The sequence below is a fragment of the Canis lupus genome, chromosome 6, assembly GCF_003254725.2.
Source record: "Canis lupus dingo isolate Sandy chromosome 6, ASM325472v2, whole genome shotgun sequence".
NCBI lineage: Eukaryota > Metazoa > Chordata > Mammalia > Carnivora > Canidae > Canis > Canis lupus.
The window spans coordinates 72,890,605-72,910,235 of NC_064248.1; the positions used below are offsets into that span (position 1 = coordinate 72,890,605).

The following is a 19,631-nucleotide window of genomic DNA, read 5'->3' on the forward strand; positions in this document are numbered from 1 at the left end:
TATATGAGTTCGTGTGTGTGGTGTGTGTGCACATGTGTGTGTGTTTAATTATTCTCCAGTTGTTATTTGTTTTGTCAGGAAATCTCAGGGGGGGAAAAAACCCCTCGTTTTTATTCTGAGTCTTCAACCTATGTTGTCTCACCCATGACTTACATATGTCCAATTCAATGCATTAAAGACTGAGGTCTCACTATCAGTTGGGATGTTCTGATATGCATGCCTAAGACAGGTGATTAAGATGTATGGACTGTCCATTAGAATCTCTGTTCAGTTTGTTAAATGCATGTGGCCATAGTCTAAGCTATGATTTCATTATAGAAAATACCAGCCATATTTCCTGTACAGATGGTTGTGCAAATTGACATTCTAACATGATAATAAGTTCACCACCCTATGGGTTGCTAATTTAAACATTTTTTTTCCCTGAAGTATACACTTCTATCCAATGGAGGGCTGTTTAAAATATGAATAGTTCAAAATTGATTAAGATTATATCTAACTCATTCACTCCTTTCTTCTAAAGTTTAGCATGAATAGTCTTAGGGACACCTAGTACAGTGTAGGTGTTGGGTCAGGTGTTGAGGAGACCATGATGAAAACAGCCTACTCATAGGGCTTAAAACATAATAAAATGGAAGGATGTAAGCAGTAAAGGCAACTAAATATTACATGTCATGAAAGAACGTAGAGGTAGGAATGCCTATGGTTACTGTCAGGAGAGAAAATGTTACACATTTCTTCATTTCTTAAGTTAGGAAAGATTCTTTAATCTTGAATCCAACCCTATTTCCTATAAAATACCATGCCCTTTTAGCAGTGAGCTCTGATAGTTTGTGCAAGACTTGAAACTATAAATTATCTGTTCTGCACACACACACACACACACACACAGCCTAAATCTCTTTCATTCTCTCCCTTTCTATCCCTTTCTTTCTCAACCCAAGACGCTTGCCCCAACTGTTGCGGTTTTCTGTCATAGGTTAACTGTTTCACACTCTAGATCCTGCTCCTCTATGTTGAGCTCGCCAAAGAATGAAATGACATATCGCCCTAAATAGCTCTTGTCTAAAGAAAGAAGCATACATATGTACAGACCAATACAGTAGAAGTAAAGAAAGTGCTATTTCAGAAATATGTTCAGAGCCTTGTTTTAGTTTATAGGACAGAATGAATTAGCTTTATGAGGTCAGTGCAGGCTGGAAGAGACCACATTAGAGAGGGCTGTTGAACAGCTACGGGGACATAGCCATTTGTTCTTCATCACTATGCTATATCCTGAGAGACTGGAATGCAGTGAGGATTGATCATTGTTTGATTCATCGAATAAGTCAATACATCATACACTTCTCCCTCCTTCGTGGTGGTTGGCCTCTAAGACTTGGATTAAACTTCCACATTTTCTTCTCAACCCCTGTCTTCTACAGCACATTTTGCTAATTTTCTAGCCTGATGTCAAGGTTGCTCTAATCAATCTCATTTTATGTTCACCCCTTGCCTCTCTAGTTAGGTACGGACACAACCTAAGAGAGAGAGAGAGCAATCATTTCGGAAGCAAATAAAAATATTTTCTCACAAGCTCGGTGTAAAATAAAATCTTGAGGAAAGAGATTCTTTTAATGCAGCCAAAGGGGTTATCTGAGCTCAACATGGAATTTATCATCCCTTCTCTCCATTATCATGAGTTCTGAAAGACCATTGTGTTTGCCAGCATGCTTCACTTCCAGGTATTGGGATGGGATTGCCGTTTTTCCAAAGAGAGCCCTTTATACGAGATCTGAAAGGCAAAAGGGAAGCAGAAAACATCAATCTTTCTCCAGCAGTGACAAGCATCCACATGGACTTCTGCAGATTTTTTAACAACTGGAAGTTCCTTTGTAAATTATTTGCCTTGGTGCTACAGACAACTGCATAGGTGAGATTCCTTGTAGTTTCTGATCTGGGCAGTGACAGTAATTATGTGGCAAAAGTGACTTCATAGTGTCCTGAAAGGTAGTGGTAAGTGGCAAAACTGACAACCTGCAGCACCCTGCTTTGATTTCTGACTTTTACTCTCCTACCTTATATTGTAAGCACTTATTTTTCTGATCATGTATTATCTTGTTTTAAACATCTACAAGAGAGGGACTCCTGGGTGGCTCAGGGGTTGAGTGTCTGCCTTTGGCTCAGGGTGTGATCCCGGGGTCTGGGGATCAAGTCCCACATCGGGCTCCCTGTAGGGAGCCTGCTTTGTCTCTGCCTCTCTCTCTGTGTCTCTCAAAATAAATAAATCTTTAAAAAAAAAAAAGTCTACAAGGGATTATGTTTTCCTTACTGAACGCTGAGCATGTGATTACATACTTATCTAGAAGTGAATTCTGCGCTACATTAGTTACAGTAAACATATTCACTTTAATAAAGAAAAAATATATTTAGTATTTCATTAAAGCAACCTTCTGTAGATTTGTAGAACATATCATGTGTAAATGTTTATATCTTACATCACTGATAAATAGATGCAAATGAGTTGTATTATGGCTTAAATATCATCTGTACATTGATCCAGCTATGATTTCTGTTACAGATCTACATTTTCACTTATTATCAAACAACCCTACCATGATAACATAAAAGCACTCTAAACTCATAAGGCCAAACTGAACACAGTGATCAGTACCCCATGAATCCTCGAGTTTAAGCCAAAAGTCTAAGCTTTGATTCTTCTTCCTCATTACTGAGAGCCAATCATTTAGACTTTGATGTCTGTTTAGGATTAAGGTACATGTGCACACAAATCCACATCCTCCAACCCACAAACACATACACACACTTATATGTTTAGTGGAGAGTTACCCCTCTCAAAGTCACCCTTAAAAAAAAGTGTTGCATATCCACTAAACATGGGAAGCAAATAAATACTAAGAGAATAAGACAATTAGCGCTGCCTTTCTTTTCTTGTTACCTTTAGAGAACTAAAGTCCTATTGCTTTACAATGACTTAGATCTAATTAGGGGGAACAAAAAAAGCCACTTAGGATATAACCTCATGGATACTTGGCATAGCTTCTCAGTCATGATGAAATTCACTGGGTTTGCTGTTACGATTTCATCACTGCTTTCTCTCTCTCTTTTTTTTTTTTTTCCAAGATTTTTTTTATTTATTCGTTTGAGAGAGAGGGAGAGAGCAAGTGAGACTACAAACAGGGGAGCCGGTTAGCAGGAAAGGGAGAAGCAGACTCCTGGCCGAGCAAGGAGCCCGACACAGGGCTCAACACCGGGATGCCGGGATCATGACCTGAGCTGAGACAGACCCTTAACTGACTGAGCCAGCCACCCCAGCCCTGCTTTCAATAAACCTCAGTATGTTGTTTCTTGATTCACCTTAATTTCCAGGTCAGTCCTTGTCCTCTCTCATCCCTCATTCTGGAACTTTCCCTTCCCTTTTTCTTAGCTTTTCTACTGATGGACAGTGAGATAGAAGATACACATCTCTGCTCTGGAATGTGGGTTCAAATTCCAGATCTGTCAGCTTGTGATTTTGCAGAATTTGCTTAAAGATACCGTGCTTCAGTTACCTCCTCTGCACATGAGGGTCACAGTAGTACTTACAAGGACAGTTGCTATACAGACATATAAAACATACAAAGTGTTTATGATTTTTCAATAAAAGTTACCTATCCTTAAGATAATGGTAGAACATGCAAATTTTATTTTGTTTTTCATTTCTAAGGACTATTGTTTCAATCATCTATTGCTGCAGGCAAATACATGTCAACTGAAAACTTAGAGCTTAGAGTAACAGGCACTTTATTATTTTCACAGATTTTGTCAATCATGAAGTGGGAATGAGCATAACACAGATGAATTTTCTCTCCTTCATAAACTCTGGGACTCAGGTGGAAATATTCAAAGGCTGGGGATGGCTCAGCTGGCCAGACTCGTCTGAAGGGCCCATGCATTCATAAGCCTGACAGTTAAGGCTGGCTGTTGACTGCAATGTCAGCTGTGACTGTCAACCAAAAAATCTCTATGTGACTGCTTGATCTTCCTCATGGAATGGTGGCTGGCTCACAATCATAAGAGTTGCAAGAAAACAAAGCAATAGTGCATAATATATAAAAATATTTTCAATCTTATCCTCAAAGTGCACAGTGTTTTTAAGGCAGTTACAAAGTCCTTCCTAGATTCAAGGCTAAAGGTTATAACCCCCATCATTCAATAGAAGGAGTATCAAGGTTATAGTGTAAGAAAAGGATGTAGAGTGGCAAATATTGTTGCCACTGTCTTTACAAAATAAATTCTGCATATACACTTTATCTCCCATTTTGATTACATTATCTCTAAACTACAAACTATTGGCTAATAGTGGAGGTAGCAGCGTCGGTGTCTTACATATCACTTTTTTTTTTTAACCTTAGTATTTCATGTTTTATTATGAAGTCTATCCTTTAGTTGTGGTGGATTGTATTCCAGACTTACTCTTATTTATCTCTCTTGTGAACTAGGAGTTTAATTTACCTTTGTTGGTCAGGACCCATCACCCCAGCCAGAACAGCAATTCCTTCTTATCTGTTGATTCAAAGGCATAAGTTGCTCAAAGTGGCTGGGTAGTACGTCTTAACTTCCAGATCAATGGAATCACTTGTGCTTATTGGTAAAAATATTCTTCCCTTTGGAGCTAAAGACTCTAAACAAGAAGAATGTGAGGTTACAGAAGCAAAAATTTTATTAGTGAAATACAAGGGGTAATAGCGAGTAGTATACTCTCCTTTACATCCCTCGATTGCTGGACCCTGAATCCTGACTATGGGAGAAACGGCTCTATAGATTAGAGACCGCCAGTGCTGAATACTCTCCAGCACACACAGAAAATAAACATCATAATAAACGATGAAGCACTAAAGTTATTCTATAAAAGTGACAAAGGTATGTAAGAAAAAGATTCCCATTGCTTATATAAGTAAGAAAGGGATGCCTGCTATCTCCACTATTATCCAATAGCTTGTGTGCTGTGGATAATATAATTAAAATGTGGCACATATATAAAGGTAAAGAGAAGGTGATGCGGTAAAAGTAAGGACCATGCACAGTCCAGTCTTTTTTTTTTTTTTTTTCATGTAACTTACTTAAGGAATCAGTGCTTGCTCAGACCCACGCATATACGTACCACTTTCATTTAATGATGGAGCGCTGCTGTGCACGCCTAAGTCATGGCTTTGTGGGCCATACGCCATCCAGTTCATGATGGGCAGCTCAGATTGCGTGGTACCTTAGTAACCCGCAGCTAAATATTCAGTCTCTGCTAAGGCCTAATGGAGGCCAAAAGCTGTTTCTCAGAAGAAGAATAGTTATGCATGGAGGAAAGAAGGGCTTTGCCCCAAAATTGTAGGGGTTTGCACTATGATTCAACTATAGAGGAGGCCTGCCTAAGGCTCTAAGCAGAGTCTCTATCTACTTCAGATACTTTAAATACCACTGGACCTGCTGGGTCCTATCACACAAGCGGTAGAGCAGCTTACACAGCAGCCTGGATCAGTAGTTGCAGAGCCTTCATTTGTCCAGGTCCCACTCAAAAAAAGTTTTTGGGGTCATTTCATAAATGGGCCAGAGTGACACACCCAAATGAGCAATGTGTTGCTTCCAAGCAACAAATACACTACAAGGTTAAGAATTCAATTTTTTATAATTCAGCTACCGGCAAGATAAGACTTTGGGTGTGGTGTTCAGCAAACTCAACTCTGTGGCTCCAGGAAATGATGTTTTCAGGGCAGATTTAGAAACTTTCAGGTCATTTATGTGGTTCTTGAGCTGGGAATTTGATGCATGAGCTCATCCTTTTGCTTCCCCACTTTCTCCAGTCAAACTCTTTAAACTTACGGGTTTGACAAAAAATATTCTAAGATATCAAATAATGATCATCCGGAAACTGGTCTCTTTAAGTATTTGATTAGGCATATCCAGTGATATTTTGTGTATCTTTATTGCCATACCATACTGTGAATTATCCATGCTTTTTTTCAATACTGGAAATAGAATATACTGCCTTTAAATTAAAAAAAAAAAAACTCATCTTTAATATTCTGTTCCTCTGGAATCTCTCATTACCAAAATTTGTAATAGTCAGTGTTCTAGTGTTCAGAGAAATAGCACTAATAGGAGATTATACATACACACACACATATACAAATATTTTAAATATAAATATATTTATATATTATGTTATTAAAATATTATATTATATAATGTAAACTTACATTTATGTATAAATATATAATGTATTAAATAAATCATAGACATGTATGAGCCAAGGGATTGGCTCATATTATTATGATTGAGGAGTGCGAAGGGTAGCAAGTCTGAAATGTTTAGGGTAGGCCAAAAGGTGAAGATTCAGGTTAAAAGTTGGTAGTGACATTATAGTTTGAAATCTGTAAAGCAGCTGTTCAGGCAGAGAATTTCAGGCAGAGTTCCTGTGTTACAATCTTGATGCAGAACTACATCTTCGGATAACTTCAGTCTTGGGGAGCCTGGGTGGCTCAGTTGGTTAAGCATCTACCTTTGGCTCAGGTCATGATCCCAGGGCCCTGAGATTGAGCCCTGGGATAGAGCCCTATATCAGGGTTCCCTGCTCAGTGGGAGTCTGCTTCTCCCTCTGCCTCACTTTCTCCTCACTTATGCTCATAGTCTCTCTCTCTCTCTCTCAAATAAATAAATAAATAAAATCTAAAAAATACAAAAGAGAGAGAGAGAGATGAAAACCTGTCTTTCATTTCATTTCAAGGTCATCTACTCATATTATGGGGGGTAATCTGCTTTACTCAAAGACCACAGATTTAAATCGTAATCACATCAAAAAAATACCTTCACGGTGACATCTGGGCTGGCCTTAAACTGACCAACTGGCATCAGAGTCTGGCCAAATTGGTATATTAAGTGAATCATTATAGTAGATAAAAATATACCTAATGAATTTGACACTTTTGCTTTTGATCAGAGTTCCAGATCAAATAGTGAAGCTGTCAACTGGTTTCATTTAGCTACATATAATAAAGTATAGATAGGAGAGTTGAGCCGAAGAAGGGACTGTTTTGTTTTCAGAGCAAATTTAGGGAAATACTTTCAACTAAAGATATATCAGATTGGAACACCAAGTTGTATATCATTATAGTTTCTCCAGCCCACAAGAGATTCTCCAAAATAAATAAGTTAATTAGTTAAAGTCTGGGGCAAAGATCAAATCTTAATCCAAAGCTTTTCCTATAAATTGTAACTTCAGGTGTAAGATTAGATCAAAGATATGTCTGTAAGAGTCTTTGTTGAAACATGGGATAGATTTAGTGGTTTGACTTACAGATCCTCTCAACCAGACAGAAATATTTCTCAGAGTTCTGTGGTTGTTGTTCTATAGCACCCTCAATCTTAGACTAAGGTAGAGAGAAGGTTACTTTCTCAAATATATTTCTAGTTGAGGCTTTTGTATAAGATTTTATTATAATTTGATATGCAGGACTTCTTAAAGAATTACATTTTTCTTGACTAAAACGACTGTAGTTCCATATGTAAGGAAATCACTGGACCTCAATTCTCCTACATGCAAGCAAAGAAACCCACTTATCTGCAAGCAAGGATCATTTCTAGTGGAAAATAAAAGATGGATCAGAGGGCAGAGTCAAAATCCCAGAAGGAAGAGTTAACAGCCATTGAGAACTACTCATAGGGAGAAGAACTGAGTCCCAAGCAAAGAATTGTTCCCGACTCTGGAGTTGGAGTTCTGTCCTCTTTTCACCACTGCCTGGTGGATTTTTTGGAGGAAAAATAACTTTTTTTTTCTCCAAATGGGAAAGTGCACTTGAGAAGTGGCTTCCAAAGAGCTACATTTGAGGAGCTTCACCTGTACCTGATGATAAGATCCTGCACTGTAAGCCACTGCTCTCATATAGAGGATGATTATAATTTGCTTACAAGAGAGATGTGCATTGTTGTGGCCAGAGAGTTGACTGTGATAGTTGATTTTTTGCAATAAATTTCTTCCTTCCCTGTATGAACAGCCTTGTCCAGGACTGAAGATTATTTCTTCTCTTGAATACTGACTCAGTCCATGACTGCTTTGGCTAATAGAATGTGGAAGAAGTCACATTCTAGAATTTGATTTCCAACTTTTCCTCTTAGAATCCGTGTGCCCATAATGTGAGCTCAAGCCACACAGAACAGTCACATGAATGATATAGTAGGCTTCTCATCTATTTAATTTCTAGGAATTCCATGATCAAACCATTAATGTCAAAGTTCTCTGCAAGTAAGATTATTCTGATTACTGTTTTGCCTCCATGGTCCATTACGGTAACTATGATCACTTTATATTTCCTAAGTAAGTGCAACTACTTGGTCCCTGCCACTGTAAGGTTCTTTATTCTCATTGCATTTAGGGCTCTCACTTTAATGGTAGCAGTGACTACTATAATTTCTGAACTACAGAGAAAGGTCACGGCAGAGAACTTCAATGATGATGAGGCTACTCTTACCAATTTATTTCTTGTATTTTTGGCAAAAATCATGTTTCTGACTTTCCTGGGGAGTGTGAACAAGTCTTCCAAGATGAAATACTGTAAGCTTCCAATCTCCCTATGCCTTTTTCTATGTTTCTCTATGGCGTATTAATGAATTTCTGGTATTTGAATATCATTTAGCGTAGGCCACCTTTTGGCCCAAGTTTCAGTCAGCCAACTAAGCAATCTTTTAGAGCCCTTCCTAACTCTTTGGGCTAAAACAACGAATCTGGAACCACTGCTTAGGAGGAATATATGAACAAATTAACTGTGATCTCCCTTTATATTCTTTTTTGCTTGATCTCACACCGTTGATATCCAACTTCACACACCTCCAGGTTTCTACCCATATAAATCAGAAAAACAATACAGTTCTTTTAGTGTGTAGTGCATCTCCTAATGTGTCACACTTTATACTTTGCCCATTGGGGTGTGCTTGGTACTTGAGACTAACTTGAAGTCTAGAAGTAAAGAGGGGAATAAGGGTTGGTCCTGAGAACAACCAGCTAAGTTTTATAAGACAACCACTTCAGGAGAGGCCATTATACATTTATTAAGCAAAGCAGGGTTAACCTCAGGAATAGAAGGACTGCCCACACTATGGAAAACTTAACAGAATTTAAAGCCTCAATATCCCCTCTTACAATGACTTTGGTTTACTATTCCCATTCCAATATTTAGGATCCTTTTAATGGGTCATAATACTTTGAAATTTACTCTTTAGAGTCTTCTGGGGCTTAAATCGGGTTGTATGTCTAGAAAAAAAAGAGGTACAGTAAAGGTAGGTGCTCAGGAGAATCAGAAGTGATTAGCAAATCAGAAAGGTCATTATAGATTCTTTAAGAGAGGGGGGTACTAATATTTTCAGGCAGGTGTGTAAAGGCTGACATTCCCAACTTTATTGGACTTTTCCCATGTGTCTTCATCCCAGTTTTCAGGATCCCATTCTTCCCTAACCAATGCCCTGACTTTCAAAAAATGACCTATAAACAAAAAGCAGAAACAGACCCATAAATACAGAGAACAAACTGATGGTTGGCAGAGGGGAGGGTGTGGGAAGGTGGGCATAATTGGGCGAAGGGAGAGGGAGATACAGGCTTCCAGTTATAGAATGAATAAGTCACAGGGATAAAAGGTAAAACATAGAGAAGAGAGCTAATGATATTGTAATAGCATTGTATATTGACAGACGGTGGCTACACTTGTGAATGCATAACGTAGAGACTTGTTGAACCACTGTGTTGTGTACGTGAAACTAACATAACCTTCTGTATCAGCCATACTTCAGTTTTAAAAAGTGACCACAGAAGATTGGAAATTTAATTTACATTGTAATGATCAACTGCAAAATTCAACCCTTGGGTTTGGTTTTTAGAACTCTTGACTTTATAGCTGTAAGAGACAAAAGGTTTCTTTCAGAGCAATCATAGATATTTTTAGGTCCTTCATGCAGGTCTTGATCTGATTATGGTCTCGAGCTCATCAATTTCTTTCCCCCAATTCTCTGGGACAGTTAGAAACACCCAACCAATTCCATTACATGTTTATTTTGACTAAAACGTTATAAGGTAGCATCTGGTTGGTCACCCAGTGTCCTGCCTTCTATTTAAAGATACTTGGTTATAGTTACCTAAAGGTAATAATTTGAGTAACTCTTTTGCCATGCTATGGCTTACCAGTGTCTTCTTTACCTCTAGAAATAATCATTAGTGTTTTTAAATCAAATCGGATTAGAGAACCAATTCCTGAATTCCCAGAATTCATACAGATACATAGATAGATATTATATATAAACCCATATAGTTATATATACACACTCACATATGATTTATTTTTCTATATATCCTGACAGGATAGATGATAGATAGATAGATGATAGATAGATAGATAGATAGATAGATAGATAGATAGATAGATTTAGTGAGCACCTACCATATATACTATATATAGTATATATTTAGGGAGTTGTTACAGACAATGGGCTCATGCAATTGTAGGAGCTGACTTACCAGTCTAGAAGGCTGTTTTCCTCTAATGCTGGTGGTCAAAGTTCATAAGGAAGGCAAGGGAAGATCACAAGCAAGCTGGTATCCACAAGCTTGAGATAGAACCCCACAAGAATGGGCTGAAACTGTCTAGTCCTGTTGCCTCCCACCTTGGTGATAAGGTTATCCTGCAGGCGCCTGGCCCTTCATCACAAAGGCATACACCTGGACAGAATTCAGAGAAGCTACAAAAGGATTCAAAGGAAGGAACTGCATGCCCAGCTGTCACCCGCCTAACTGTACAATGGCTATTTCTTTTCTTACACTTTACACATTTTGAAGGAATCTCCCTTGTGGTTCCCTCAAATCATAAACAGACTTAAAAAAAAAAAAGAAATTTTGAGAGATGTGGTTTAGTTTAGATATGCTGACACATTAAAAAATCATCACCTTTATCACAATGTATTATGCCTTTAATAAAATGTTAAAACTTTGAACACTTTTTTTTCAAATATCTGTAAGTATATATGTGTAAAATTGATTATGGTATTTTGCATGAGAATACCTATGCATGCATGTACGCATTTTTATTATGCTTTGCTATTAAAATCATGCTAACTTCATAAGGTATTTGGGATGGTTTGCATGTTTTTCCACAATCTTGACCATTTGGAATAAGATATCAAATTGTAGATTCTTATCTAAAGGATAGATTGAAAGTTGTAAAACCACCTGAATTTGTAACCTTATTAAATAATAGATCTTTAACAACTATGCCTAGTTATTTTATGATTATTGGTCTGTTTCTTCTGGAAGTTTAGACTTGAGATTTAAAGACTGCAACTTATCTTGGCATGTTAGCAAATTGAAGATTATGTAAATTAAAAACTCTGGAACTAACAGGCAGACACCTCTGCAATGGAGATAGAGAAGAAAATGAACAATTATTTAGCCCTTACAATGGGTTAGATAGATACTATTCTAAATATGTACATACTGTTTTCTTTTTTCATCCCTATGTTGGTGGAAATCTGTGAGACAAGTATTATTAGCTCTACTTTACAGTTGAAGAAACTGAGACACAGACCAGATAAGTAAGTTGTCCCAAGACACGTTAAGTATGGATTAAAAATTAAACCCCAGCTAATTAGAGGCCAGAAATTACACACGATGTTAAAATAATTCTCTGTGCAATTACATGGAAATAGGCTGAGTTAAGAAAGTACATACTCAGAATTCAGCTGAGAGGAGACCTTCCTGGTGTGTTTTTATTTTGGCATTTCAGATGAAGGACTCAGGTTCTCGTCTGGCCTTGTAGCTTTGTGTCTGTGTGACCCCACCTCACTATCACTTTTTAAATATAACCAGCTATGTGGAGTTCTGTTACTCATATCAGAAGACTCAACTAAAAAAGAGTTTTATTTTCAGTCCACCTAGATATAGACTATCATAAATTAAAAGATTTGGCATACTCACTAAACACCAGTAAATACTCTATAAATCCAAACTGTAGTTTTTGAGGTTGGGCACTATGTGTTATTCATCCTTGCATTAGTCTCTAAAATTCTGTGCTTTCGCCCCAGTAGGTGCTCACTAAATCTACTGAAGAGCGTAATCTCTTACACTGAACTACATAAAACTGTCCGGGCATTTAATCACTGTGTATTACCATCTTTTTTCCCCCATTTTCCTATTGATTCTATTTATGCTAACCACATTTATCATTTTTACCAAGCTGTTTCCGAAATCTAGCTCCAGTGTACATACAGATATGTATTCTTTATAAATATTTTCTATACATTATAAAGTCCGTTTTCTCCAAGTGTGCCACCTTCCATAGGCATCCTCCTGGTGTCAGCCTTGTTGGCATCGGTGTAATTACAGTCTTCCATGATTAATGCCTTCGCTCTTTACAGGCTTTTCTTATCTGCATACATGTTTCTAAATCTGCTTTTTCATCTTGCCTGAGACATAGTAGCTTCTTATCATTTCTTTCCTTTCCATTTCTATTTTTTGCTGTAATCCAAATGATCTCTTTGGTCTTTGAAGCAATGTTATATCTCTCTTTAGGTGATGCTGTACATTGTCTCCTCCTGTCTGGAAAAGTCTAGTCTTTCTGGTAAAACATCCTCCTGAGTTTTAATAGGGTTCTTACTACTTCATTTCCCCTATGCTACTTTGTTATATTAATCTCTAATTCTTGGCCTTGAAAACATCATTTTATTTCTTCTTTCTTCTCTCTTTCTCTTCCTTCCTTCCTCCCTCCCTTCTTCCCTTCCTTCCTTCCTTCCTTCCTTCCTTCCTTCCTTCCTTCCTTCCCTCCTTTCTTGCCCTTTGTCTTTCTTCAGTGCTCCAGGGAAACAAATAAGTGAAACACCTTCTTCAACTGCTTAGGTTTGTATTGTTGTTGCTTTTATTATTTTTGTCCTTTAGGAAATACTAGTCCTCAGATTTATCTTGTTAATTTTCTCCTCGTATTTTAATTGTTGAAATAACAATATTCAAGTGCCTTATTCACTCTTTATATATATCCATGGCATGTTCATTACCAAGTTACCAAAACACAGTATAAGCCTGAATACATATTGTTCACTATATCTATTTTGTTGTTCTGTTTTCACAAGGTAGTTACCTATCAACTTTACCAGGAAATACAACAGGATTGACTTTTAGTACAAGTGGCCTATAACTGAACGTACATAACAGGGGCCATAATGGAGTCTCAGAAAACTTAAAAAGACAAAAAAATGCCTTGGTTCTTCTAATTTTACTTGTCACTCTTTTATTTTTCTTATTGTCCATTAATACCTTTCCAAACATACAGAGAAGAAACAAAAGGAAGTGCCAGGGTGATGAGTTAATATTTTGAGATTAGAAATTCACAAGATAGTAGATTCGATTCTGCTTCTGATCGATGCAAAAATATAACACCTTATGTTGAAAGAAGGGGAGGAAGAGAAAGTGTTAGGGGGTGTATTGCTGATTATGATGATTTAAAAAAAGTCCAAAGAGAGAATATCTAAAACAGACCTCCAGACACCAGTGATCATATAAAATTCAAGTGCATGAAAGAATTTCTTCTTAGCATTATATTAGTTATTTCCATTTCTATTTCTATCAGGCTTTATTTTGGTTTTCTGATCCCCTGCCTATAATTTCTAAGAGAAGTGCAATGTGTAAAATTGACTATAACTTTATGATTCTAGTTTTCCTTATCGCATTCTATTTTCAGTATTATCTCCATCTACCTTTGGTTTCACTTTCCCTTACTTTCATTTTAAAAACACAGCTTATTGCTTGCTCTTGGCTGCCCTCTCCTTGATCATTTTTCTTTCTGACTTCCTATCTTACTCCCATCTACACTACAAATTCAATGACAGTCATTTTTCCTCTATACATTCCCACCTAGCAGTATATATATATATATATATATATATATATATATATATATATTTCATTTTTCATGAACTGCAATCATGACAAAAAGTTTACATGGATACATGATTCTACAGTTTCAGAAATAGACTTTATTATTATTTTTCCTTACACATCACCACAGTCCACTAAAATCTAGCTATATACGAACTGTTACTAGTGTATATACTGTGTGAAAAGGAAATTGCACTTCGTTTTATGAATAGGTAACGTGGAGCCAATGATAACAAATGAATCAACTTAATATTCTTGATTTCTCTGTTATTCTTTCTGACATGTTTATTTATTTGTTGAATCTTTCACATTTATTCACATGTTCTAATTATTGTTTAGATACTCTTAAGTAAGAATAAGATAATAGGAAAGTTAGTGCACATTGTTACTCATTTTCAATATTGAAGATGTTTCAGAGCAAGGGTTATAGAATGGAAATAAAATAAAATATAGACATTCTGGGATGCATGGGCAGCTCAGTTGGTTAAGGGTCTGCCTTCGGCTCAGGTCATGATCTCGGGATCCTGGGATCGAGTTCCACATTGGGCTCCCTGATCCATGAGGAGCCTGCTTCTCCCTCTGTCTCTTTCTCCCCCCTTCCCCTATCTCACATGAATAAATAAATAAAATCTTTTAAAAATATACAGACATTCTGAGTACACACTTCTGGACCCATTTGGCAGGCTTTAAAGAAAAGAGTATTTTTAATGTAGAAATCAGCATAATTTGCACATCACTCTTAAGTTATAAAGACATAAAGCAGGTTTTTGCATATATTTTCAACACATTAATCATACTGTATAACCATGTGATTAATTTTTTTCAGAGAGAAAAGATTTCAAAGAGCCATTTTTTTTTTAAAGCAATAATACCTTAAAGCACGGCTATCTGTCGAGATATTCTCAAATTTATGCCCACAAACTTGACTATAATATAATGTGTCATTTTCAAATTTTACAAAGTTGACAAATTTGATCATTCAAAGCTAGGGTCTCATTATGTAAAAGAGAAACAAAAAGAAGATATGGAAAATTCCATTCCAACATGAAAAGCCATCTTTCCACTAGAAAATATCTTTTGAAACATTGCAAAGGATGTCAAAATATATTCTATGTCTATACCTCATCTGTGTCAGTTGCTAAGGTACCACGTCATTATCTCTACTTACAAAAAACAGATTGTCTTCTATGCCTCCCATCCTTAGCTACCTCACTCCAACATGCTGTGCATTGAAATATCCCTTAAAGGTGGTTATCTCCTTAGTGATCAGGTTCTCACTTTGGAGATTAGGGTATAGCCATGAAAGGTAACAAGATGTCATGGTTTAGCACATATCACAGTTTATGATGTGGCTAGAGACAAAGAAGGGAATCGTGTTGATATGAACTTAGCAATTTGCACAACTTGCTTATATGTAATCCCAAATTTCCTGCTACCAATTTGTTCCTTGAAATTTCTCAAAGATCGATCTTCCTAAATTTCAAGGCATACAATTTGAGAAATGCTGATTTTGATGAGGTGACTTGGTCAACATAATCAAATTACCTTGATTATTGCGGTTGCTCTTCTTGGTGTAGCAGTCAAACAGGTCCAAAATTTCTATCTACAAAGATTAAACAAAAGTTGACAGTTCAGTATATACCAAAAGAAGAGAATTTAGGGTGTTGCTATGCAAATATTATTATTTATGGATCTCTATTATTATTTATGGATCTCATATCTCTATCTCTATGTAAAAAATTTGCATGTAAAATATATCCATTCATATCCAAATATTCGTTTGGTAAAAAAATAATAATAATAATAGTCTATAAGGGAATGTCAAATACCTCCAAGAAAACATTTTTATGTTTTATGAATAAGCATGAATTAATCAGAAACATATGCAAATACTTTTTCTTAGATAATGCATAGATTAAAACATACACATGAGAAAGTAACAAATATTGACGTGGTTTAGATTGACATTAAATGTAAAAATAAAAATGTGAATGTTTTCTAAACCCATGACATTGTTTTTCCTAGAAATGATTTAGAATGTTAAAACAAAAATATAATGATGCTTTGAAATCACGGATATCCTGTGTGTTCTTTAAAGCAAAGTATAATTCAGATTGCATACTCCTAACTGTGCATGATATTGTTTAGCTTTAAGTCATAAATGGACTAAGTGCCTACCACAAGCATATTGCAAATAAATCTAGTTTTTATTTTATTTGCATTCATACTTTTCTAGATCATATTACTGTATGATAATATGCTTTTGTCTGGATAAAAGTATATAATCATTAACATTTATAGTACTCCCTGGTAAAAGGCAGATGACATACACTATCATTTTGTGATGTGTAATTCGATTGCTGGCACATTAGGATTTTTAACGTAAGGCTTATAATGTAAATTTCAATTCTATACTCTGTCAGTAACTAACAAATGCTGAATTATTTCCTTCCTTAGACATACACCATTGGAATCCATTTAAAGTGCTTAATGATGTATTAATAAACCATGATTTTCCAGCAGAGTTTCTGAACTCCCCTTACTGGCGCCAGCTCTGGTGCTGCCAATCAAATTAGAATGCCATGGTTTCTCAGTAAATAAAGGTTAATTGGACATATAAAGGGAAATTGAACATCAGAAATGTCTAAACTCACATTATTCTTGCATAACACTTAGTTATTAAATTTCCATGTATCATATGTGCAGCTAAAATATCTATAATGACATATATTATTAGATCTTCATTTCTCCATGTGAACACAAAGGGCTCTCCACTTGTAATTTCAGAAAAATCAGACATACCAGGCTTACTGTTTTCATCTTTGCTGACTTAAATTTTCTAATTGATTTTTTTTTCTGAGGAAAAAAAAATATGTAGGATAATTTGTGCTTGGTAAGCTTCACTGTAAAAGCTTTTCTTTCAACTATACTTCTTCATCCCCAAAATCTTGTTCTCTATAAAAATAAATATGTGGAAAATTATTTATACACATGTACTATCATTTCCTCTAAATAGCTTCTATTTTCCGTCTTACTTCCTGATCTGCTATATAGCATGAAATATAGCCTGCTTTTGATGGGTTCTATTGTCTTGAATTTAATTCAGATGTAAATCATGTACTTGAACTGTTCTAGTAGAACTGTATAGAAAAACTTACTAAGCAGGTATTGATACTTATTAGCTAATAATTTTAGAAATTTAAATTTACCTAATGAGAAAACAGACAGTATGCTTGTAAGGGGATTATATTTTCAGGGAAAGCTACCCTAGATACAGTATCCATATTAGTGCTGGAAAAATATAAAGATATATACATGGTGAACATAGCTAGACATTTGGAAAATTTCTCAGCAGTCAAAAATAACAAGAAACTAAAATCCATAATATTAAGAAAGTAAGAACTTAGAGCCAATAATTGCTAGTCTAGAAGTGGGCCAGAGAACAAAACAAGTTGGGGTTACCAGCCCTTCACCGCTACATCATCACCCCACCCTCACATCTGATATTCCCAAAGAAGAAACCTCAGTGAAAAAATAAGAAGGTTCCTATCAGAATAAGAATTTTGGAAATTCGTGTCAGTTTCACCATTGTCTCTATACATAAATCTGCTGCCCCCTACCTTTGTATATCCCCTCCTCAAAATCCCCAAACCTCATAATAAAAAATGTAGGCCTAAGTTATTATGATCCTTGGGAAAAATTAAGCACCTGGGAGAAGCCCCAGCAAATCATTTCGGGAAGAAATAATTTCAAACCTAGGCCTCAAAGATCTTCCACGAAGTTTTTGTTTTGTTTCTTTAAGATGTTATTTATTTATTCATGAGAGACACACACACACACAGAGGCAGAGACACGACAAAGGGAGAAGCAGGCTCCCTGCAGGGAGCCTGATGTGGGACTCAGTCCCAGGACCCCAGGATCATTCCTGAAACCAAAGGCAGATGCTCAACCAGTGAACCACCCAGATGTCCCCTTCCACAAAGTTCTAAGGAAAGTAGACTCACCAGCAAAAATTAGCAAAAAATATGAGAAAATCTAATCACGTTGGGAAAAAGTCCGATAAAACAGTCCAAAATGTGTAATTATGGCTCAAATTATTAAATTTCCGAAAGGCAAACTTAATTAATTTTGAAAGATGCAAATTTAAAATTATATTTTCAAAGAAATATAAGGAAGCATTGAAATAATGAGAGATGTGAGAATATCAAAACCAACCAGCCATATTTGAAAAATAGCAAATGAGCAAGCCTAGAAATTAAAAAAAAAAAAAAAAAAAAACTAATGGAAAAAAAGTTGTATACTCAAAATTACAAAACTTTGAAGTATATGAGCAACAACAACCTGGGTGGCTCAGTGGTTGAGAATCTGCCTTTGGCTCAAGTCGTGATCCTGAGGTCCCAGGATCGAGTCCCACATCGGGCTCCCCGCATGGAGCCTGTTTCTCCCTCTGCCTGTGTCTCTGCCTCTCTCTCTGTGTCTCTCAAAATAAATAAATAAAATCTTTAAAACTAAAAACAAAAATAAAATTATATGAAGAAATAATAACAGTTAACACATAGAGTATAGCTATGTACAAATATTTTCTAAGTGAATGGTACATATTAATTTATTTAATCCTCACAACATTCGTGTAAGTTAGGTATTATTGCTATCTTTACTTCAGAAGTGATACAGTAATTAGGGAGATTTTAAAATGTCCCCTGCCAGGCAAGTAGATAGTATAAGTGTCAAAGAAAGAATTTGTATGCTGGTGATTGGTTCCAGGATCTAGAGTTTATAATTATATCATTTATCTATAGAAAAATCTCTGGCAACATACCTATCAGGTATTTTACAAAAAATAAAATATCAATATCCCATAGACAAAGAAAATAATGCTTGACCTCAATAGCAATGGAGATAGGCAAGTAAAAGTGTGAGATATTAGATCAAAAACCCGATCTAGGATAAACATAAAAAGTCTGACAATATTAAATGTATGCATATATGTAAAGCATGGAGGACTCTCATATACTACCTAGAGGTATGTAAATCCACATACTATAGAAAAACGTTTGACATCTACTAAATGCTTGACATCTACTCTATAACCTAACAATTCCAATTTTAACAACATATCTTGAAAAATTCTTCTACCATATGCCCAGAAATATGTAAATGAATGAATGTTCATAACATTATTGCTTATAAGAAAGTTAAAAACTGAAAATAAACTAAATATCTACCAATGGAATAGATCAATAAAATGAGATGTATTCAAACAATGAAAGAGACAGAGCAATAAAAATGAATGAACTCCAACCCGTAAGTCAGTAAGAATACATCTCAAAAATGTAATATTATCATGGTATATGTATACATTTCAAAATCAGCCTAAATTTAATAGTATCATTTAGAAATATGTGTATTTTGTGAAAATGTGGGAAGAAAAAACAGGAAAATGATGAACACAAACTCAGGAGGGCATCTACTGTAGGGGGAAAATGGAGAAATCAGGCAGGAAGGTAAACTCAAGGGGAATTTAAAAATAATTCTTTTCGTATTTCATATGCTTAGAGATTTTATAAGTTTAGAACTTTTTAATTTGTGAAATATTATATACACTCATTGATATCTCTGTTATATCACACATTTTTAAAGTAAGTTTTTAAAAAGGAAACTATATTTTAAAGAATTTGGCTTTCACTGTGAATTG

The 19,631-nt window shown here is 35.8% G+C and overlaps 2 long non-coding RNA genes across 5 annotated transcripts in view; one reads left to right on the forward strand and one right to left on the reverse strand.

The window, feature by feature from the left end:
• Positions 1-1,583: 1,583 nt before the first annotated feature.
• Positions 1,584-8,092, reverse strand: LOC112679133 (uncharacterized). The gene is made up of 3 exons (XR_003148140.2): positions 7,939-8,092; positions 4,495-4,663; positions 1,584-1,774 (listed from the first exon to the last, which is right to left on the reverse strand). It is a non-coding gene; the product is annotated as an uncharacterized LOC112679133 (long non-coding RNA).
• A 71-nt stretch (positions 8,093-8,163) lies between these two features.
• LOC125755212 (uncharacterized) overlaps positions 8,164-19,631 on the forward strand; it is a 40,778-nt gene continuing 29,310 nt past the window's right edge. For 2 of the 4 annotated variants that reach the window (XR_007411084.1, XR_007411082.1), the window contains exons 1-2: positions 8,164-8,316; positions 8,403-8,581. This is a non-coding gene — a long non-coding RNA (uncharacterized LOC125755212). Of the gene's footprint in view, positions 8,345-8,402; positions 8,582-19,631 lie in introns of all 4 variants that reach the window. The other 2 variants (XR_007411085.1, XR_007411083.1) reach the window with 2 other exon arrangements.